This window comes from Pan paniscus, chromosome 22 (genome assembly GCF_029289425.2).
Source record: "Pan paniscus chromosome 22, NHGRI_mPanPan1-v2.0_pri, whole genome shotgun sequence".
NCBI classification, from domain to species: Eukaryota; Metazoa; Chordata; class Mammalia; order Primates; family Hominidae; genus Pan; species Pan paniscus.
Window position 1 is genome coordinate 33,133,413 of NC_073271.2, and position 24,558 is coordinate 33,157,970.

The following is a 24,558-nucleotide window of genomic DNA, read 5'->3' on the forward strand; positions in this document are numbered from 1 at the left end:
CCTGGGCAACATAGCAAGACCACATCTCTAAAAAAAAAAAAAAAAAAAAAAAAGCAAATAAGCAATTTCATTACTTTTTAAAACTTGTATTGTATTTTAAGTTCAGAGGTACATGTGCAGGTTTGTTACATAGGTAAATGCATATCATGGGGTCTTTTTATACAGATTATTTCGTCACCCATGTATTAAGCCTAGTACCCATTTGTTATTTTTTCTGATCCTCTCCTTCCTTCCACCCACCACCCTCCTATGGGCCCCAAATGTGTGTTGTTCCTCTCTGTGTGTCCATGTGTTCTCATCATTTAGCTCCCACTTGTAAGTGAGAACACGCAGTATTTGGTTTTCTGTTCCTGCATTAGTTTGCTAAGGATAATGGTCTCCAGCTCCATCCACATTCCTGCAAAGGATATGATCTTGTTCCTTTTTATGGCTGCATAATATTCCATGGCGTATATGTACCACATTTTCTCTGTCCAGTCTACCATTGATGGGCATTTAGGTTGATTCCATGTCTTTGCTACTGTGAACAGTGTTGCAATGAACATACACGTGTTTGTGTCTTTTTAAAATAATTTTTATTTTAGGTTTGGGGTACATGTGAAGTTTTGTTATATAGGTAAACTCGTGTCACAGGGGTTTGTTGTACAGATTATTTCATCACCCAGGTATTAAGCCTAGTACTCAATAATTATTTTTTCTGCTCCTCTCCCTCCTCCCTCCATCCTCAAGTAGGCCCTAGCGTCTGTTGTTCCCCTCTTTGTGTGCACGAGTTCTCGTCGTTTAGCTCCCACTTATAAGTGAGGATATACCGTGCTTGCTTCCCTATTCCTGTGTCAGTTTGCTAAGGATAACGGCCTCCAAACCCATCCACGTTCCTGCAAAAGACATGATGTTGTTCTTTTTTTTTTTTGAGACAGAGTCTCGCTGTGTCGCCCAGGCTGGAGTGCAGTGGCGCAATCTCAGTTCACTGCAAGCTCCGCCTCCCAGGTTCACACCATTCTGCCTCAGCCTCCCGAGTAGCTGGGACTACAGGCGCCTGCCACCACGCCCAGCTAATTTTTTTTTGTATTTTTAGTAGAGACGGGGTTTCACTGTGTTAGCCAGGATGGTCTCGATCTCCTGACCTCGGGATCCGCCCGCCTCAGCTTCCCAAAGTGCTGGGATTGCAGGCGTAAGCCACCGCGCCCAGCCGATCTTGTTCTTTTTTATGGCTGCATAATATTCCACATTTTCTTTATGCAATCTGCCATTGATGGGCATTTAGACTGATTCCAGTGCATGTGTCTTTATGGTAGAATGATTTATATTCCTTTGGGTATATACCCAGTAATGGGATTGCTGGGTCGAATGGTAGTTCTGTTTTGAGATCTTTGAGGATTCTCCACTCTGCTTTCCACAATAGTTGAACTAATTTACTTTCCTACCAACAGTGTATAAGCGTTCCCTTTTATCTGCAACCTCGCTAGAATCTGTTTTTTTGTTTTGTTTTGTTTTGTTTGCTTTTTAACAATAGCCATTCTGACTGGTGTGTGATGGTATCTTATGTTTTTGATTTGCATTTCTCTAATGATCAGTGATGTTGAGCTTTTTTTCATGTTGGCCACATTTATGTCTTCTTTTGAGAAGTGTCTATTCAAGCCCTTTTCCCACTTTTTAATGGAGTTGTTTGTTTTTTCTCTTGTAAATTTGTTTAAGTACCTTATAGATGTTAGATATTGGACCTTTGTCCAATGTATAGTTTGCAAAATTTCTCTCCCATTCTCTAGGTTGTCTTCTTACTCTGATGATAGTTTCTTTTGCTGTGCAGAAGCTCTTTAATTTAATAGATCCCATTTGTCAATTTTTGCTTTTGTTACAATTGCTTTTGGCATCTTTTTCTTTCTTTCTTTCTTTCTTTTTTTTTTAAGACAGAGTCTTACTCTGTAACCCAGGCTGGAGTGGAGTGGTGTGATCTAGGCTCACTGCAATCTCTGCGTCCTGGGCTCAAGTGATTCTCTTGCCTCAGCCTCTTGAGTAGCTGGGATTACAGGTGCCCACCACCACACCCAGCTAATTTTTGTATTTTTAGTAGAGATGGGGTTCCACCATGTTAGCCAGGCTGGTCTCAAACTCCTGACCTCAAGTGATCTGCCTGCCTTGGCCTCCCAGAGTGCTGGGATTACAGGCATGAGCCACCACACCTGGCTTTGCTTTTGGCATCTTTGTCATGAAACCTTTGCCCATTCCTATGTCCAGAATGATATTGCCTAGGTTGTCTTCCGGGGTTTTTATAGTTCTAGGTTTTACATGTAAGTCTGTAATCCATCTTGAGTTGATTTTTGTATATGGTGTAAGGAAGGGGTCCAGTTTCAATCTTCTACATATGGCTAGCCAGTTATCCCAGCACAATTTATTAAATAGGGAGTCCTTTCCCCATTGCTTTTTTTTTTTTTTTTTTTTTGGTCAGTTTTGTTAAAGATCAGTTGGTTATAGGTGTGTGGCCTTATTTCTGGGCTCTTTATTCTGTTCCATCCATCTATGTGTCTGTTTTTGTACCAGTACCATGTTGTTTTGGTTACTGTAACCCTGTAGTATGGTTTGATGTCAGGTAGGGTAATGTCCCCAGCTTTGTTCTTTTTACTTAGGATTACCTTCACTATTTGGGCTCTTTTTTTTGTTCCATATGAATTTTTAAAATAGTTTTTTCTAGTTCTATGAAGAATGTCATTGGAAGTTCGATAGAATAACGTTGAATTGGCCGGGTGCGGTGGTTCACGCCTGTAATCCCAGCACTTTGAGAGGCCGAGGCGGGTGGATCACGAGGTCAGGAGATCAAGTCCATCCTGGCTAACACGGTGAAACCCCGTCTCCACTAAACATACAACAAATTAGCCGGGTGTGGTGGCAGGCGCCTGAAGTCCCAGCTACTTGGGAGGCTGAGGCAGGAGAATGGTGTGAACCTGAGAGGCAAAGCTTGCAGTCAGCCGAGATTGCGCCACTGCACTCCAGCCTGGGCGACAGAATGAGACTCTGTCTCAAAGGAAAAAAAAAGGGAATAACGTTGAACCTAGAAATTGCTTTGGGCAGTACAGCCATTTTAATGATGTTCTTCCTATCCAGGAACATGGAATGTTTTTCCATTTATTTGTGTCATTTCTGATTTCTTTGAGCAGGGTTTTGTAATTCTCATTGCAGAGATCTTTCACTTCCCTGGTTAGCTGTATTCCTAGGTATTTTATTCTTTTTGTGGCGATTGTGAATGGGATTGAGTTCCGATTTGACTCTTGCTGGCTGTTGTTGGTGTATAGGAATGCTGGTGATTTTTGCACATTGGTTTTGTATCCTGAGACTTTGCTGAAGTTTATCAGCTGAAGGAGCTTTTTGGCCGAGACTTTAGAGTTTTCTAGATACAGGATCATGTCATCTGCAAAGATAGTTTGACTTCCTCTCTTTCCATTTGGATGCTCTTTATTTCTTTATCTTGCCTGATAAGCATTTAAATTATTAATAGTTCTTAAATCCTTTTATTCTCATGAAATAAATATATATACTAAATAAATGTATGTATACTGTGTATATATATATATAATATGTAAGCCATCTCACAGAGAAGCATGGATTCAAATAAAAGAAATACAGCATGCACTTACTAAATTATATTCTTCAGTCACATCCACCAATTTTGAAGACGTTTTTACTGAAATTTGATGAATAAATCTTCTCTTGATGTGAATCCAAGTTTATTTATTTTTCCTTTTTTACTCTTTTTCTTCTTCTTTTTTTTTTTTTTTTTTTTTTTTTTGAGGCAGGGTCTCACTGTTGCCCAGGCTGGAGTACAGTGGTGTGACCTCGGCTCACTGCAACCTCTGCTTCACAGGTTCAAGTGATTCTCCTGCTTCAGCCTCCCGAGTAGCTGGGATTACAGGCACCTGCCACCACGCCCAGCTAATTTTTTTTTTTTTTTTTTTGTATTTTTAATAGAGATGGGGTTTCGCCATGTTGCCCAGGCTGGTCTCTACCTCCTGAGTTCAGGGCAATCCGCTGACTTCAGCCTCCTAAAGTGCTGGGATTATGGGTGTGAGCCACTGCACCCAGCCTATATATATCATATGTATATATCATAGCTCATTGCAACCTCAAATTCCTGAGCTCGAGCAATCCACCCACCTCTGCCTCCTGAGTAGCTGTGATTACAGGTATTCGCCACCATGCCCAGCTAATTTTTACATTTTTGCAGAGATGGGGGTCTCTCTGTGTTACCAGGCTAGTCTTCAACTCCTGGCATCACGTGATTCTCCCTCTGTGGCCTCCCAAAGTGTTTTAAAATGAACCCCATTGTATAATCTTCCTGAAGAAGTCAGAAGATTACCACTAGCCTATCATTCTACAGCAAAACACGAATGGGGAGAGAGAGAGAAGACTGCTCTTCGAAAGACCAATTTTGGGTTCCTGTCTCTTGGATTTTAAAAATCAGGTGATTTCTCTTTAAAAATCTGGATCTCTGGCAGTGTTTGCCTGTGTTCCTGCAAGGAATCAATCAGCTGGAGCTGAGGAGCGGCTGTTGGCATTAAACAGCCCAGCCTTCCCCGCTCTCCACAGTCTCCATCTTTCTCCATCCCCTCCCATTTCTTTCCTGCAACAGCTTGCCTAATAACGGTGCAGTACATGGATTTCACACGTGGTGACATCTCTATGCGTTTTCTCTGGAATCATTTTAGCATTCTAATCAAAATGGCTGCTCCAACAATGGTTATACTTAGCTAGGTTTTCTATAAAATATCCATTTTTTAAAAGGTAATTTATGGTTGAGGCTGACTCGTTTGACACATCTTTCTTTCAGTGGCTCACAAAAAGTAGCTCCTAATGAATTTCATTATTGAAACAGAATTTTGCAAATACCACAAGCTGGAACATGCTAGAAATATCTGCACTTTCACCCAGCTGTACTCAAACCTCCTACGCTGCGTGATTTGATGTAATAATGGTTTCTTCAAATCTCCAGCCACATCTTCTTTGAGTCTTCCAATAGATTTTCTTACAAAAGGATGCATTTCAATTTCTTGCCATAGTGTTTCCTATTTGCTATTTTAACGAGTTTTACTGTGGTAGGAAGACAGTGTTTTCTAATTTTTTTTTAAACTTCTATAGTAAACATGGAATTGCAAAACATGCTGTTTAACACACCGTTAAACATTTGTCATTAAGTTGAGTGAAATTTTGTGTGATCTGGTGTTGAGGATCACATGATTTTTAAACACAATTGACAGTATCTACAGTAAAATGTATGCTTTTCTTGAGGTCCAATGATAAAAGATGTTAACAATTCAATTATTTTTCTTGATAATGTTAATTATTTTTGCTAACTTTTTGCCAACTTTTTGCCAGATCTCTTTTAGCTTGTTATGTGGCTGATGATGAGCTTGCAATAAAGACAGAAATGTTAGCCTTGACATTTGTTTGTGGTTTGCTTGAGCTTGCATTATCTATATTATTTTCAATCCAGTTTCTTGGGAAGAATTTTGTTTGTTTTGTTTTGTTTTGTTTTAGAGAGACAGGGTCTCAATGTGTTGTCCAGGCTGGAGTCCAGTGGTGCGATCACGGGTCACTGCAGGCTTGAACTCCCGGCCTCAAGCAATCCTCCCACCTCAGCTTCCTGAGTAGCTGGGACTACAGGTATGTGCCACCATGCCTGATTATTTTGTGTGTGTGTGTGTGTGTGTGTGTGTGTGTGTGTGTGTGTGTGTGTGTGTAGATAGGACCTCACTATGTTGTGCAAGCTGGTCTCAAACTCCTGGCCTCAAGTGATCCTCTTGCCTTGGCCTCCCAAAGTGTTGGGATTACAGGCATGAGGCACCACATTCACCCAGAAAAATTTAAAATTTAAAATTGTGATGTAATTCACATACGATAAAATTCACCTTTTTTTTGAGACCGAGTTTCACTCTTGTTGCCCAGGCTAGAGTGCAATGGCGTGACCTCGGCTCACAGCAACCTCTGCCTCCCAGGTTCAAGCGATTCTCCTGCCTCAGCCTCCCAAGTAGTTGGGATTACAGGAGTGCGCCACCATGTCTGGCTAATTTTGTATTTTTAGTAGAGATGGGGCCTCTCCATGTTGGTGAGGTGAGTCTCAAACTCCCCGCCTCAGGTGATCCACCCATCCCAAAGTGCTGGGATTACAGGCATGAGCCACCACACCCGGCCAAAATTCACCCTTTTAAAGTGTACAGTTCAGGCTGGGCACAGTGGCTCATGCCTGTACTCCCAGCACTTCAGAAGCCAGAGGCAGGAGGATCTCTTGAGACGTGGAGCTTGAGACCAGCCTGGGTAACATGGTGAAACCCTGTCACTACAAGAAATACAAAAATTAGCTGGGTGTGGTGGTGTGAGCCTGTAGTCCCAGCTACTCGGGTGGCTGAGGTGGGAGGATTGCTTGAGCCTGGGAGGTTGAGGTTGCAGTGAGCTATGATCACACCACTGCACTCCATCCTGGGCGACAGAGTGAGACTGAGACCATCTCCAAAAAAAAAAAAAAAAAAACCAAAAAACTGTAGAGTTCAGCAGCTTTTTTGTGTATTCACAGAAGTGTACAAGCATCACCACTAATCTCAGATCATTTTCATCATCCCAGAAAGAAATCTCATATCCATTAGTAGACACTCCCATATCCCCCAGGCCCTGGCAGCCACTCACCTACTTTCTGTCTCTCTGGATCTCCCTCTCCTGGACATTTCATTAAAGTGGAATCATACAATATGTTTTTTTTTAATTTGGCTTCTAAATTATCTTTTAAAACTTAAAAAAAATTTTAGATTAAAAAAAAGCCCAGAAGTCTCAATACTGCACCCTGTCCCCACCAAACCATGGTCCCTTTCCACACTCGCCTGGGCTGTGCACGTCGACTGTGGTGAGGGCACAGCATTGACACCGTCACCAGCACAGCCTTGATTTCGTTACAATCCAATTACCTTGGCTCAGAGAACAATTTATTCTGAATAAAGAAATAAGCAAATCCTTGTTTTGCAAATTTCTGCTGTTGGCCTAGAGAGTGACAGTGCCCCCAAAGATGGGCCAGCAGGGGCTCAAAGCAACCCACTCATTATGCTCTGCAGGAACGCTCCACTGCATGGGGCACATGCGTTTTCAGTAGCACTGTCTTCATGCAGAGAGAATAGAACATTTGTTATCAAAGAAGACTGCAAAAAAGTAAAATATGTGCCACCAACAAGCCAATTCACTCACGAACTGTTCTTTTTAGGACTTAGGAGTAAATTCTGGTGGGCACCACACAGAGGAGTTTTAGACTATTTCAGGTAGATGTTAAAGTAAGGCATGAAAAGTAAGGTATAAAATGCTCCCTGAAATTATATGTTAAAGTAAGGTATCAAACTGCTGCCTGAAATTATATATAAGATTATTCTTTCTCTTTATATTCCAGAGGTCTATTTGAAGAGCACATTTTTTAGAGGGAAAGTCATAGCAATTTTGTTACAAATATTAACATCAAGGAAATAAAACCATCCTTCTTTCTAGGCTAGTTTTTCCATGTAAACTTTTAATTTTTTTTATATTTTGTATTTATTTTATTTTATTTTATTTATTTTTCGAGACAGCGTCTCAGCATTAGTCCGTTCTCGTGCTGCTATAAAGACATACCCGAGACTGGGTAATTTATAAAGGTTAGAGGTTTAATTGACTCACAGTTCAGCATGGCTGGGGAGGCCTCAGGAAACTTACAATTATGGTGGAAGGGGAAGCAAACACATACTTCTTCACATGGCAGCAGCAAGGAGAATTGCCAAGCAAATGGGGAAAAACCCATTATAAAACCATCAGATAGCTGGGCATGGTGGCTCACACCTGTAATCCCAGCACTTTGGGAGGCTGAGGCGGGCAGATCACCTGAGGTCAGGAGTTCAAGACCAGCCTGACCAACATGGAGAAACCCTGTCTCTACTAAAGATACAAAATTAGCCAGGCGTGGTGGTGCATGCCTGTAATCCCAGCTGCTTGGGAGGCTGAGGCAGGAGAATCACTTGAACTTGGGAGGCGGAGGTTGTGGTGAGCCAAGATCGTGCCATTGCACTCCAGCCTGGGCAACAAGAGCAAAACTCTGTCTCAAAACAAAACAAAACGAAACAAAAACCATCAGATCTCGTGAGAACACACTATCACAAGAACAGCATGAGGGTACCCACCCTCATGATTCAATTACCTCCCACCAGGTCCCTCCCATGACACGTGGGGATTATGGGAACTACAATTCAAGATGAGATTTGGGTGGGGACACAGCCAAATCATATCAGACAGGGCCACACCCTGTCACCTCAGCTAGAGTGCAGTGGTGCAGTCACAGCTCACTGTGGCCTTGACCTCCCTGGCTCAAGCTATTGCCTTCCTCAGCCTCCCAAAGTGCTGGGATTACAGGCATAAGCCACTGGGCCTGGCCCAATGTAAACTTTCTATTAAAGAATAATACACCTATAGAAACTACATAAATCATACACTTGATATAATTTGCAAAGTTAATATGCTCATGTAAGCAGTACCCAGATCAAAAACAGAGCACAACTGGTCGCCTAGGATAACCCCTTGCACTCTCTTCCAGTCTCCATGCCTCTAAAACCATAGATACGATTTGTCTGGTTTTGAACTTGGTATCAAAGGGACCAAATGGTATGTGCTCTTCTGTGTCTGGCTTCCATCCTTAACATTGTGCTTGGGAGAATCAGCCAAACTGTGATGTGAAGCTGTAGGCAGCTCGTTCTCATTGCTGAGTAGAACTCTGTTGTGTCAATGTATTCACTGTCCTATTGACAATTGGTTAGTTTCCGGTTTGTGGTTATCAGAAATAACACTGCCTTGACCATTCCTGTCGATGGCTATTGGTGGACATATGGACCCATACTGAATGCATTTCTTTTTCTTTTCTTTTCTTTTCTTTTTCTTTCTTTCTTTCTCTTTCTTTCTTTTCCCTTCCTTCCTTCCTTCCTTTCTTTCCTTCTTTCTTTTTTTTTTTGTTGAGACAGGGTCTCACTGTGTCACCCAGGCTGGAGTGCAGTGGTGCAACCACAACTCATTGCAGCCTCCACCTCCCGGGCTCAAGCGATCATCCTGCCTCAGCCTCCCAAATAGCCGGGACTAAAGGCATGTGCCACCACATCTGGCTGAATTTTGTATTTTTTGTAGAGATGGGTTTTCACCATGTTGCCCAGGCTGGTCTTGAATTCCTGAGCTCAAGTGATCCACCTGCCTCAGCCTCCCCAAAGTACTGGGATTACAGGCATGAGCCACGGCGCCTGGCCATTTGGTGTATTTCTAGGAGAAGTAGCAAGAAGATAGTTTTTATGTCTGCCCCTCATATGTTTGGTGTCCGTCAGCCTGAAAATAATTTAAAAACTGAAGAGTGGAGGGCATGGACCACGGAGTTTTAGAGGAAAAGAACAAAGTTACCAAACAGGCTGTTCTTTTCTTTGCGATCTTTACTAATGAACCAGAGCTTAGGGGTGCTGCTGTGTCCAGAAAGTGACCAGCGTCAGTGGGCTCTTTCTTCTTCCTAAATTGGGATTTTGTAACAAAATATAGAAGCTTACTTCATTTGGGAATTGGATGTGACTTGGAAATGTGAAAGGGGACCTGGGAATTCAATCCACCCCCCTGTTTTTTTAAGATGGAGTCTTGCGCTGTCACCCAGGCTGGAGTGCAGTGGCGTGGTCTTGGCTCACTGCAACCTCCGTCTCCTGGGTTCAAGCAATTCTCCTGCCTCAGCCTCCCGAATAGCTGGGATTACAGGCATGCACCACCACGCCTGGCTAATTTTTGTATTTTTATTTTTTCTTAGACACCGTCTCACTCTGTTGCCCAGGCCAAGGTGCAGTGGTGAGATCTCTGCTCAGTGCAACCTCCACCTTCCCTGGGCTAAAGCAATTCTCCTGCCTCAGCCTCCCAAGTAGCTGGGACTACAGGCATGCACCATCATGCCTGGCTGATTTTTGTATTTTTAGTAGAGACGGGGTTTCACCATGTTAGCCAAGCTAGTCTTAAACTCCTGACCTCAGGTGATCCACCCACCTCGGCCTCCCAAAGTGCTGGGATTATAAGCATGAGCCACCATGCCTGGCTTAGGAATTCAATCTCTTAAGAAGATCCTGGAGAAGTCTAATAATTCTCTTCTGAAGGATCTATGAACTTACCAAGGCTTCAACTCATCTCATCTCTTTACATACAGAGAAAGTTTAATTACAGAAAGCGTCAGATTGGAGAACAGAACCCACATCCTACAAATGCTCCTTCTCAGCAGGGAGCATGGCCCCCCCGTCCCTGACCTCCCTTCCTCTGGGGTAGCATCCTTCACCAAGTTTTACTTACACTGACCACGGGCCACCTGTCGCTACTCTTTATCTTCTTCTATCGTACATCCCTACCATGCCAATTATAGATTTTACCAAGATTGTTTTCTATTATTTTATTTTGGACCCTGAACAATCGACTGAACTGAAAGAGGTTTTATGTTTGTTTCCTTGAGCAGTTTATTTAATTTTTAGAGACAGGGTCTTGCTCCATCGCCCAGGCTGGAGTTCAGTGGAGCAATCAGCTCACTGTAGTCTTGAACTCCCAGACTCAAGTGATTCTCCCGTCTCAGCTTCCTGAGTATCTGGGACTACAGGTGCAACCATCATGCCCTGCTCATCGTTTTATTTTTTGTAGGGACAGAGTCTTGCTATGTTACCCAGGCTGGTCTCAAAACTCCTTGACTCAAGTGATGCTCTTGCCTCGATCTCCCACAGCCCTGGGATTACAGGCGTGAGCCACCGTGCCTGGCATGAGCAGTTTATTTTTGTCACCTGTTTATTCTGTGATAGAAGGGTAATATATCAAAGAAGAGAAAAACTGTCCTATACAGAAACCACCAGAGGAAGAATTTGCTACTGTCCTGCAGAGCATGAATCATGTCTGCGTGACTCATTTTTGCAGAACTGCTGGTGAAAGGCCAATGCATAAATAGGTACTTTGTGATGATGATCATGAAAATGATGGATAATAAAAAGATACAAACAGTTCTGACTGCCTTAGAAGGCAGTTGCTGGACAAATAAAAAATACAGTACTATTTTAATATTCTATTGCATCATTACTTAGTAATCATTACAAACAGATTTGATTTTATAGTTTCAAATATTTCAAAAAGATGTTCAATGCCATTACAGAAATGCAAATTAAAACACAGTGAGATACTTCTACATCACTGTTAGAATGGATACAATTTTGTTTATTTATTTATTAAAATATTATTATTGTAAATTGACAAACTATAGTTGTACATATTTATGGGGTACAAAGTGATGTTATGATTTACAAATACAACTTGGGATAATTAAATCAAGTGAATTAACTATTCATCACCTCAAATTTCTTTTGTGGAGAGAACATTTGAAATTTTACTCTCTTAGCAATTTTGAAATGTACAATACACTATTATTAACTAAACTTACTATGCTGTGTAATAGATTGCAAAAAAACCCTTATTTCTCCTGCCTAACAGAGGCTTTGTAGTAGCCTCTGACCATCATTTACCCATTCCCTCCAGCCCCCAGCCTCTGGTAATCACCATCCTACTCTATGCTTCTATGAGGCTATTGTTTTAGATTCCACATTGTATTAGTCAGGGTTCTCTAGAGGGACAGAGCTAATAGGAGATATATATAGAATATATACATAGAATATATATATAGAATATATACATAGAATATATATATAGAATATATACATAGAATATATATATAGAATATATACATAGAATATATACATAGAATATATACATAGAATACATACATAGAATATATACATAGAATACATACATAGAATATATATAGAATATATACATAGAATATATATAGAATATACATAGAATATATATATAGAATATACATAGAATATAGATAGTATATATGTAGTGTATATATAGTGTATATATATAATATATATAGTGTGTGTGTGTGTGTGTGTGTGTATATATATATATATATCAGGGAGATTATTAAGTATTAACTCACACAATCACAAGGTCCCACAGTAGGCCTTCTGCAGGCTTAGGAAGAAGAAGAGCCAGTTGGAGTTCCAAAACTGAAGAACTTGGAGTCCAATGTTTGAGGGCAGGAAGCATCCAGCATGAGAGAAAGATGTAGGCTGGAAGGCTGGGCCAGTCTAGTCTTTTCACATTTTTCTGCGTGCTTTATATTCTAGCCACACTGGCAGCCAGTTAGATGGTGGCCACCCAGATTAAGGGTGGGTCTGCCTTTCCCAGCCCACTGACTCAAATGTTAATCTCCTTTGGCAACACCCTCAAGACACACCCAGGATCAGTACTTTGCATCCTTCAATCCAATCAAGTTGACACTCAGTATCAACCATCACACATACATAAGTAAGATCACGTGGTATTTGTCTTTCTGTGTGTGGCTTATTACACTTAACGTCATGTCTTCTGATTTTTTTTTGAGACTTGTTCCCCAGGCTAGAGTGCAATGGCATGATCTCGGCTCACTGCAACCTCCACCTCCCGGAAGTGATTATCCTACCTCAGCCTCCTAAGTAGCTGGGATTACAGGCACCCACCACCATGGCTAATTTTTTTGTATCTTTTGTAGAGACAGGGTTTCACCATGTTGGCCAGGCTGGTCTCAAACTCCTGACCTCAGGTGATCCACCTGCCTCTGCCTCCCAAAGTGCTGGGATTACAGGCATGAGCCACTGCGTCCTGCCCGTGTCTTCCAATTTCATCCATGTTGTTGTTAATGAGAGAATTTATTTCCTTTTTTAAGACTAAAATTCCATTGTGGATATATGTTACATTTTCTTTATTTGTTCATCTATTGATGGACATTTAGATTGGTTCCATAATTTGGCTAGTGTAAATAGTGCTGCAGTGAAAATGGGAGCGCAGACATCTCTTTGACATACTGATTTCAAATCTTTTGGGTAAATACCCAGAAATGAGAATGCTGGATCACAATTTTATTTTGTTTTATTTTATTTATTTTATTTATTTTTGAGACGGAGTCTTGCTGTCACTCAGGCTGGAGTGCAGTGGTGTGATCTCGGCTCACTGCAACCTCCGCCTCCCAGATTCAAGCAATTCTCCTGCCTCAGCCTCCTGAGTAGCTGGGAATACAGGAATGCACCACCACACCCAGCTAATTTTTTTTTTTTTTTTTTAGTAGAGACAGGGTTTCGCCATGTTAATCAGGCTGGTCTCAAACTCCTGACCTCAAGTGATCCGCCTGCCTCGGCCTCCAAAAGTGGTAGGATTACAGGCATAAGCCATCATGCCCGACCTGGATCACAATTTTAAATAAGAAGTGTTGGCAGGGATGTGGAGAAACTAGAATCCTCATATTATATTATTGGTGGAAATGTATAAACAGTACAACCATTTTGGAAAACAATCTGGCAGTTTCAGTAAAAAGTTAAAACTGGCTGGGCACTGTGGCTCACGCCTGTAATCCTAGCACTTTGGGAGGCTGAAGCAGGAGGTTTGCTTGAGCCCAGGAGTTCAGACCAACCTGGGCAACATGTGGAGACCCCATCTCTACAAATTTTTTTCTTTTTTTTTGAGACGAACTCTTGCTCTGTCGCCAGGCTGGAGTGCCATGGCATGATCTCGGCTTACTGCAACCTCCGCCTCCTGGGTTCAAGCGATTCTTCTGCCTCAGCCTCCCGAGTAGTTGGGATTACAGGTGCGCGCCACCACGCCCAGCTAATTTTTGTATTTTTAGTAGAGATGGGGTTTCACCATGTTGGCCAGGATGGTCTCGATCTCTTGACCTTGTGATTCCACCCGCCTCAGGCTCCCAAAGTGCTGGGATTACCAGCGTGCGCCACCGCACCTGGCCAAAAAAAATTTTTTTTTAATTAGCCAGGCATGGTGGTGAGTCCTGTAGTCCCAGGTAGGAGGATCACTTGAGCCCAGGAGGTCAAGACTGGAGTAAGCCATGATAGCAACACTGCACTCCAGCCTGAGTGATAAAGCATGGCCCTGTCTGAAAGAAAATAAAAAAGCTAAACATAAATTCACCATAGAACCTAGCTATTCCACTCCTAGGAATCTACCCAAGACAAATAAAAACATTAGTCCACACAGACATGTAGGTGAATGTTTATAGTAGCGCTATTCATAACAATCTCACACTGGAAATCATCCAAATATACATTAACTGGTGGCTGGATAAATAAAATGTGGTATATCCATACAATAGGATGTTATTCAGTAATTAGAAGAGATGAAGTATTGATACATGTGGAAACACGAGTGGACCTTGGAAGCAGTGTGCTAAGTGGAAGAAACCAGACATAACAGACTGCATTGTATGAGTCCATTTTCTTTTTCAGTTTTTATTTATTTATTTTTTGAGACGGAATCTCACTCTGTCACTCAGGGTGGAGTGCAGTGGCATGCATGATCTCAGCTCACTGCAACTTCCACCTCCCGGGTTCAAGCAATTCTCGTGCCTCGGCCTCCCGAGTAGCTGGGATTACAGGAACCCACCACCATGCCTGGCTAATTTTTGTATTTTTAGTAGAGATGGGGTTTCACCATGTTGGCCGGGCTGGTCTCGAACTCCTGACTTCGTGATTCACCCGGTTCAGCCTCTCAAAGTGCTGGGATTACAGGCGTGAGCCACTGCGCCCGTCCGTATGAGTCCATTTATATAAAATGTCCACAGAAAGGCGAATTTCTAGTGACAGAAAACAAAACAGTGGTTGCTTAGTGCTGGGAGTGGGAGCAAGGATTAACTGTAAATCAGCACAAGAAAACTTTTTGGGGTGATAGAATTATTCTAAAACTGGATTATGGTGTTAGTTGCATAATTCTAGAAATGCACGAAAATCTTTGAAATGTACAGTGCCAATGGGTAAATATATAGTAAATAAATTACATCCCAATAAGTTGTTTTTTTTTAAAGCATAGACTCTTATTATTAAGACAATATTTGTATCTTTTATTTAGCTACAGAGTCGCTACAGGAATAATACATTTTTTGGGGGTGGAGGGCATGACAAAGTTTAAATTTTTAAGAAGTAACCCAAAGGAAAACATTCTAAAGAATCTTTCAGTTTCTTCCCTGAGACCTCTGAGTTTTTTACTCTCCTGGGTTTATTCATTAAGGCCCTGTCTTCTGAAGATGTGCAGTGACCTCTGAGTCATCAATCACTTAAAGGTAAAGAGGTCCCAGGTGTACTTTTAGAATAATGGGTTCAATTCCAAAGTAAGACATGAAGGGAGGACCAATTGCCTAGATCCAGGTCATCAGTAGGCTAGACCTTCCTGTCCTGCTTTCAAAGTGAGTATCTGGAATTACTTGAAACTCCAAGATTAGGTTGTTAAACAACATGGTAAGACCAATACCCAAATTTAAGTTAGGTGTAAGACTTAGGGCTTCAGATGTCAACAATACCAAACCATAATAGTCACCATTGTCATAAAGTGGGTGCTCTCCAGATATATCAACAGTACACCTGGAAAGCCCATCGTTTTCCAGAATTTTCTACAATAATATACTGGTCCCTAGCAACAGTTACCGTATAGATGATTAAAAGACACTAAAATTTTTATTTTAAAATGCAGTTTTTATCAATATACAACAGATACAGAAAAGCAAGCATATCTTAAGTGCTCAATGAATTTTCAAAGGTAACATCCCTTCTATAACACCAACAAGGTTGAGAAATAGAAGATCACCATCACCCTGGAAGCCCCTCAAAGCCCCTCCCAGCTACCACACTCACTCTCTTCCTCAAAGATAACCACTATTCTGACTCTTAACACCATACATTTGTTTGCCCAGTTCTGAACTTTATATAAATGGAATCAACTACACTGTATGCACTCGTTTTTGTCTGGTTTATTTTACACTGTACATAAGTCAACCATAGTCTCTTGTAGGAATATGTCAACTATTTATTTATTCATTCTATTATTGATGTACATTTGTATTGCTTCCAGGGATTTTGGCTGTTATGAATAATGCTGCTATGAACACTTTTGGGTTTGTTTTTTGTGCATTATCTGTGGACATTTCTGTTGAGAATATATCTAGGAGTGGATGTTGGCTGCTAGGGTATGTGTATGGTTAGCTTTAGTATACATCATTTTATTTGGCCAAAATCTAGAAAGCCACTTGAAATGATGTAAGTGTAAACATACCTAAATGGAGAAATTTCCTAAATGTAAACACACGTTCATTCTTCATCAGAACTGATGGAGCAAACACTGTCACAGGCAGGTCAACTGAGTATCAGTCACGAAGTTAGTGGAGTGTGATGTCTCACCAACATCACTTCGGAAGCCATCGCCTCCGTGGGGTTCGGGCCTTGGGAAATGAGCCCCACATGAACTTCCTGGCACTCCTGCCAGCTCCTTTCAGTGGAGTCTGGATGAACAAGGCTCATAGCCCTGCCTTGGCTTTGATACAAAGGAAAATATTAGGTGTGTTCAATTTCCCTCTAAGGTCTGGAAATCAATTTACCTTTTTTCTTTCTTTTCCTTTTCTTTTTTTTTTTTTTTAAGACAAGGTCTGTCACCCAGGCTGGAGTGCAGTGGTGCGTTCTTGGTTCACTGCAGCCTCAACCTCCTGGGCTCAAGTGGTCCTCCCACCTCAGCCTCCTGAGTAGCTGGGACTACAGGCACGTGCCACCACACCTGGCTGAATTTTTTTTTTTTTTTAATAGAGGCAGGGTTTCACTATGTTGTCCAGGCTGGTCTCAAACTCCTGGGCTCAAGCGATCCACCTGCCTCGGCCTCCCAAAGTGCTGAGATTTACAACTTATTTTCTTTAAAAAACAAAAAAGCCAGGGGTAATTATTAGCACACAATTGCAGGCTGAGTCTCTCAGTTCCTGGAGGACACTTGTCTGCTGCTTTCTGGAGCTTGGTGGTCCTTTACCTCTGGGCAGGGCTAAAAGCTCTTGCCTGTGACTGGTTCTTCCTGGTGGCTGTGGGCTCATAATCTACCCCATGTCAGAGTCCATCTCTGACAGGATTTGAAGCCAGGGCACCTGGATTCAGCTCACAATGCTTCTAGTAGGATATTTTCATGGCCCAGGCTAATCTTAATAATCCAGTGTTTGTCCCCAGTGAAACCTTCCAGGGAGTTTCTACATCAGTTTCACTTCATGGTCTCTGAATTGGGTGTCCACTTGGGTTTGGGGAAGACTTTCTATGAAAACAAGGATCCCTTTGGCTTGCTGCCTATCCGTGGAAGTTGAAGCGATAGTCAGAATTCCGACCTCAGACGCTTTTACACCCTAATGGGCCAGGCTGCAGAGAGGGCTCTAACTTCTTTTCTTTTAACTTTTCTTTAAAGTTGGATTCCTTCTGTAGCTGCTTGTTCTCTTCCATGTCTCTAGGGTATTTGTTAGTATACACAAGAAACAGCTTCTTGAATAATGTCCATTATAGCTTCACATTGAAATGACAATGACTTCCTCCCTCTCCCTCTCCCTTCCCTTCCCCCTTCCCCCCTTGCCTCTCCCTTCCCTCTCCCTTCCCTCTCCCTTCCCTTCCCCCTTTCCCCCCTTCCCTCTCCCTTCCCTCTCCCTTCCCTCTCCCTTCCCTCTCCCTTCCCTTCCCCCTTTCCCCCCTTCCCTCTCCCTTCCCTCTCCCTTCCCTCTCCCTTCCCTTCCCCCTTTCCCCCCTTCCCTCTCCCTTCCCTCTCCCTTCCCTCTCCCTCCCCTCTCCCTCCCCTCTCCCTTCCCTCTCCTTTCCTCTCTTTTCCTCTCCTTTCCTTTCCTTTCCTGTCTCACAGGGCTTGCTCTGTTGCCCAGGCTGGAGTACACTGGTGTGATCATAGCTCACGGCAGCCTAGAACTCCTAGGCTCAAGCAATCCTTGAGGCTCAAGCTCAGCCTCCCATGTAACTGGAACTACGGGCATGCACCACCACGCCCAGCTATTTAAAAAAAAAAAATTTTTTTTTATAGACAGGATGTCTTGGTATGTTGCCCAGGCTAGTATTGAACTCCTGGCCTCAAACAATCTTCCTGCCTCTGCCTCCTAAAGTTCTGGGATTACAAGCATGAGCCACTGCACCTGGCCTGTTTTATTTCTTTTCTACCATACTCTAAGGCTGCAAGTAGAGCAGCTGCAATGCCTGCTTTTAGTATTGGAGAACTTACAATATGTTCCTTACTTTCTGTTTTTGCTTGCTTTAAAAGTTGCCACAACTTTTGACATTGTTATTTGTTAGTAGAAGAGAAGAACTTATATTCTCCAAGCTCAGATGGGGTTCCTGAATTTGGCCCTACTTTTTATGTTTTTATAAACCATTGACATGTACTAAAACTACTTGGGACATGACTTGCGAAAAACTTGTCTGGTCAAATGGCAAATATTCACTACAAACGTATAGAACAACCAATCACCTACTTGCTTAGGTTTAAAATGGAAAGAAATTATTTTGGGTTCTATATTTTGGGATAACTTAACATTTTAAAAGTATTATTTATTGCAGGCTGGGCTCAGTGTCTCATGCCTGTAACCCTACCACTTTGGGAGGCCGAGGCAGGAAAATCACTTGAGTTCAGGAGTTCAAGACCAGCCTGGGCAATATGGCAAAACCCCATCTTTACAAAAAATACAAAAATTAGCCTGGTGTGGTGGTGTGTGCCTGTAGTCTCAGCAACTTGGGAGGCTGAGGGAGGATCATTTGAGCCTAGGAGACGAAGGCTACAGTGAGCTGAGATTGTGCCACTGCACTCCAGCCTGGGCGATAGAACGAGACCCTGTCTCAAAAAAAGAGTATTGTTTATTGATTGCATAAGATGCAATACAATGAATACAAATCACTCAGCATTAGGAGGCTAATTAGGCAATATGAGGGGGAATGGCTTTATCAAGAGACCAACCAGGTCAATTTTCTCAGATTTTAGGTCAGTTTCAGGATACGTTTGGGATGATCCTTATATGGGTGACTTAGGTAGCTTTTTGATTGTTGTTACCAGTTTTCATTCGTTCATTTTTTTTAAAATAGCTGTATTGAGATAGAATTCACATACTTTATAATTCACCCATTTAAAGTATACAATTCAGTGGTTTTTAGTATATTCACTGATGCGTGCAATCACCACCACAGTCAATTTTAAAACATGTCATCACTTCAAAAGAGAAACCTCATGTCTGCTAGCCCTCAGTCCTCTATTCCCCCACCCTACCCTAAGCAATCACAAGTCTACTTATCTAGGCTGGGCGCGGTGGCTCATGCCTGTAATCCCAGCACTTTGGGAGGCCGAGGTGGGCAGATCATCTGAGGTCAGGAGTTTGAGACCAGCCTGGCCAACAGTGTTAGTGAAACCCTGTCTCTACTAAAAATACAAAAACTAGCCGAGCGTGGTGGTGGACACCTATAATCCTAGCTACTCAGCATCCAGGTCCCCAGGGCTCTGTGGGTGGCATCCGGGAGAGGTGGCCTTGCCAGGGGATGCTCAGGGAGAAGCAGGGACCCCACAGCTGTGTATTAGCCTGAGGGATGTCCCCAGAGGTGGAACAAGAGCATGTCTCCAGGTAAATGAGCATTCCCCAAGTAAGTGTTAGTGTCACTGTTCTGTCCTCACTGCCACCCACCCTCCCCCCCAATCAGTGGGCTGGAAAGGACAGGTCTGGAGCCAGAGAGGGGGTTTGTGGTTACAGCCTCTCCCCACAGCAGGCCTGGGTGAGGGCCTCCTGGCCTGGGGCCTGGGGGTAGGGGTGCTGTCCCTCCTGCCACAGCCCTTTCAAAGTTGGCCCCTTTCACCTGACAACTCTGGAGGCAGGCCTGAGCAGGTGGAGCGGTAGCTGAGGTGGGGCAGGTGTCAGTTGCTGCAGGTGGCTCTGGGGAACAGTATTGGGCATTCCTTCTTCCACAGAGCTGAGTGTGGTTGATTCCACCTAGGATGGCCAGGCAGCCTCATCACACCAGAAGGGGTGGTTGGATATTTAGTGTTGAGCTGCCCAGGGACATGAGAGTGGGGGTGGCCACACATTGAAAAGCTGAGGTGCCCTGGGGAAAAACAAACAACTCACTAATCCATTTAAAATCCTGAGCTAGGCCAGGTGCAGTGGCTCATGGCTATAATCCCAGCACTTTGGGAGGCCGAGGCGGGTGGATCACTTGAGGTCAGGAGTTTGAGACCAGCCTGGCCAACATGGAGAAACCCTGTCTCTATTAAAAATACAAAAATTAGCCAGGTGTGGCGCATACCTGTAATACCAGCTACTCGGGAGGCTGAGGCAGGAGAATCACTTGAACTCGGGAGGTGAAAGTTGCAGTGAGCCGAGATTGCACCACTGCACTCTAGCCTGGGCAACAGAGTGAGACTCTGTCTCAAAAACATCAAACTAAAACAAAACCCTGAGCTGAAACCAACACAGACTTACATTTCAAACAGTATGGACATGGCACGGGGCCAGCTTCACCAGGCCATATGCACAGTGTGTTTGCCTGGGTCGGCTTGGCCCTGAGGTTTTCAGGTTGGTGACTATCTTGAGAACTGGCTGAGTACATCCTAAGACTTGCCTGGAAAGACCTGGCTGGGGACACAGACCACCTGAGAGTCGGCCCCAGGGCCCTCCTCCCCGAGGGATGACCCGGCCCATTTGCTTTTCTGAGTCAATTTCCCTGTGACCGTCCCTTTTCCCTCTGCTCTGGGGGTGCAGCAGCCGTCCTTCTCTCTTCACAGCTGCCATCAGCCTCTGGTATCTTGGGGACCGCTCTGCTCCACACCCAGAGCTGTCTGAGGAAGAGGTTTGTGGCCCTTGCCCCCACTGCCTTCTGTCCTGGACCCAGATGCATCAGGCAGAACCATGTGCAATGCTGATATGTGACCAGTTTGACCTATAAAAATGACTTTCCCATAGGTCAATTTGGATACAGTCTTTTTTCTTTTCTTTTATTTATTTATTTATTTATTTATTTATTTATTTTATTTATTTTTATGAGACAGTGTCTTGCTCTGCCGCCCAGGCTGGCGTGCAGTGGTGTGATCCTGGCTCATTGCAATTTCTGCCTCCCAGGTTCAAGCAATTCTCCTGCCTCAGCCCCCCAAGTAGCTGAGACTACAGGTGCATACCACCACACCTGACTAATTTTTGTATTTTTTGTAGAGACAGGGTTTTGCCATGTTGCCCAGGCTGGTCTCGATTTCCTGAGCTCAAGTGATCCACCTGCCTCAGCCTCCCAAAGTGCTGGGATTATAGGAGTGAGCCGCCGCGCCTGGCCTGTATATAGTCCTTTTTATTTGAAATATCTTCCTACTAATTGTGATAGGAAAATAAACAGAAAGAAACAAAAATAAAAATAGTGGGCATATAGACTCTCTAGAGATGGTAAAGCATAGTTTTTTCTGTCTGGGCCTGCCTTTCCTGGGGCCTTTTATTAATAGAGAACTTTGTGGCTGGGCACGGTGGCTCACGCCTGTAATCCCAGCACTTTGGGAGGCGGAGGTGGGCAGATCACCTGAGGTCAGGAGTTCGAGACCAGCCTGGCCAACATGGTGAAACCTCATCTCTACTAAAAATACAAAAATTAGCTGGGCATGGTGGCGCACACCTGTAATCTCAGTTACTTCACAGGTTGAGGCAGGAAAATCACTTGAACCCGAGAAACAGAGGTTTCAGTGAGCCGAGACTGCGCCACTGCACTCCAGCCTGGGCGACACAGCAAGGCTCCGTCTCAAAAAAAAAAAAAAAAAAAAATTAGGGAACTTTGGGGATGTCTCCCAAGGCTACCACGCCTTCCAACTTGGCTGGACCAGATGGCTTCCCAGGGACAGCAGGCGGGCCAGGCCCAGGCTCGTAGAATCCCCATCTTGGGGCTCAGTCTCTGGTTCCCCTCTTCTGGTCTCTCCTGGCTGTGCTTTCATTCTGCAGCTCTCTCTTGGCCCTGCCCTGCCTCTCTCTGCCTTCCCCATGAATGCCCCCAAGGAGTCCCACGGCTCAGGCTTCCTGTCTGACCTTGCGGTCACTTCCTCCCTGTGTCCTGGAGGCTCCTGGGTCCAGCCACCACCCCTGGCCCACTGCTCTCTGTCCTGAGTGTTTTGCCCACAACATTTTTCTGGCCAGGCTGATAAGTCCAGAAAAGTTCAGTTTCCTTACCTGCACTGTGGCTTTCTCTTGAAGTCAGGTGTCTTACACGGCAGGGGCCAACCTTGGAAGCCTGGCTGACTTGACTTGCTGCCTCCTGTCTTTCTCCTGTTCCTGAGCCCCCGCAGAAGCCGTCTCTATTTCAGGCATTAGTCCCTGCTGGCCTTGCTCTGATACCCAGTCCAGGTTGCACATTGCTTAGGGCCCTGCACTAGCAGAGGAGAGAGGACAGCTGGCCACCACCCCCCGAAACCTGCCTCCTCAGGGTCACTCTCCATCTCTCCTCAGGTGCCTGCCCCCTACCCAGGGACCCCCATCAATGGGCCCCGTCGGAATTTCCATCCAGGGCCCTCACAGGGACTCTGGTTAGAGATCAGAGGGGCTGCCAGGCAGAACAGGGGCACAGCCCATGCTGAGCTGTCCTGAGATAAGGGGTGGCTTCTGCCTGGGCAGCGGCCACTGCCCTGGGCCTCTCCTGACTGCCACGAGCCTGGACAGCAGGAGTTGTCCTTGCACCCCTGTGGGTCCCCAGAATGCTTGCAGTCTTCACAGCCTGTACCCTGCCACTGGGCCAACAGTGACCAACCTGGCCAAACATCCCGTGGACCCCTCTTTCCATATGCCCTCCTTTGTCACTGGCTGCTTGTTCATTGAACCACTTGAGTCATTCACTAAGAATGCATTGAATACCTACTATGTGCCAGGTACCATTCTAGGCCTTAGGGACATAGTGGTGAATAGGGCAGGTGACCCTCCTCCCACCCCCCAGAGCTCAAAGTCTAGTGGGAACACAAGTAATGAAACCAATGATCCTCTAAGTGGGATCTGCGTACTGGGGCCTAGCCATGGCCTGTGTTACCAGCCTGCGATGAGGTGGCCAGGAGTTGACAGAAATGTTGAGAAACTTCTATAGGAATTTGACAGGGAAAGTTTTTGTTTATTGAGTCTAGTTTAAAAAAAAAAATCAGGTTTCTATTGTTTGTCTTTTTTAAATTTTATTTTTCTAGCAATTCTTTTTGTTTGTTTGTTTTTGAGATGAAGTCTCACTCTGTCGCCCAGACTGGAGTGCAGTGGGGTGATCTCGGCTTCCTCTGCTGCTACGAGGTGAAGCCAAGACAGGCCAACAAGCAGGGGCAGGGTCCTATCAGCAGCAGCAGCTGGGGGTAAGTGTCTGAGGGATTCTCGGAGGAAGTGTTCACGTGCAGTAAAAGATGCCCAGGTTTGGGGTGAGCCCAGAGCGGACATGTGTGGTTTGCACATCCTTCCTTTTTCTGGCTGCAAAGCAAAAGGCAGATGCATCCTGACTCCACTGGGGTACTCAGTTGTCCCATTCAGAAGGACATCATGATAAAGCAACATCTCACCAACAGTCCAAGCCCCTGCTCATTTCAGCTGCACGTATACTACAACTGGAATGATACAGAGAGGATTAGCATGGCTCCTGTGAAAGGATGACACACAAATTCATGAAGCGCTCCACATTAAAAAAAAAAGTCCAATCCTGAGACAGGTTTTTAAGAGCAGCTTTCTTGCAAAGGTTTAGCACGCAAACGACTTTTAAAGAAACTTTTTATGCCTTGGACACTTACTGACTGACATAAGATGCTGCCAAGATGGAATTCTCTTTATGGAAGGATTTCCTCAAAGATACTATGTTGTGCAACCAGAAAAGAAAAACTAAAGCATGGAAAAGGGAATTTGAACTCATAATTTTTCTGAGAAATAAGAGTAGGGTCTGATTCATAGATACGTTGGTTTATCTGGCCTTCTATCAGTTGATGTTTGCAGGCTGCAAAAAAGTGGCAGTGGGTGCCCTTGCCAATGATACGGATGCTCCAGAAGTTTCTAAAGTATCTTGTAAATCTCCAAAAGGAAAAGCACATTATTTTACATAATTTAAGAATTGTGCTTCCTATATTCTTTTTTTTAAAAAAATATGCAGTCTGGGAAACATAGCAAGACACATCTCTACACACACAAACACACACAAAAATTAGCTGGGTGTTGTGCCACATGCCTGTAAGTCCCAGCTACTCAGGAGGCTGATGCAGGAGGATCAGTTGAGCCCAGGGGTTTAAGGCTGCAATGAGTTATGATCATGCCACTGAACTCTCTAGCCTGGGTGAAAGAGTGAGACCCTGTCTCAAAACAGACAAACAAAAAATGTGGTAAGCTGCAATTGAGACCTATTTACAAATTGGTGTATGTCTACAATCTGAGTAATATATTTCTTCTCTTTGCATTTTGCTACCCTGACATAGAAGAGTTTGCCAGGCTACTTTCATTGTTGCTGAAGGTCTTTACATATTACAGAAAGTTGCTGCAAATCATTTACAAAAGATGATTTAGGCAGGTTTAAATTAGGCAACTCGAGTAGGGATCATTATGGCGGATGGGAGGCAGGACTAGATTGTAGCTCCAACTCGAATGGACAGAGCAATGGGCGGAGGCTCGCATAGTGAATTTTAGCT

At 43.9% G+C, this 24,558-nt stretch overlaps 1 non-coding gene across 1 annotated transcript; it reads left to right on the forward strand.

The window, feature by feature from the left end:
* Positions 1-23,468: 23,468 nt before the first annotated feature.
* On the forward strand, positions 23,469-23,573 carry LOC112438109 (U6 spliceosomal RNA). Its single transcript, XR_003026592.1, has one exon. It is a non-coding gene; the product is annotated as a U6 spliceosomal RNA (small nuclear RNA).
* Positions 23,574-24,558: the final 985 nt, after the last annotated feature.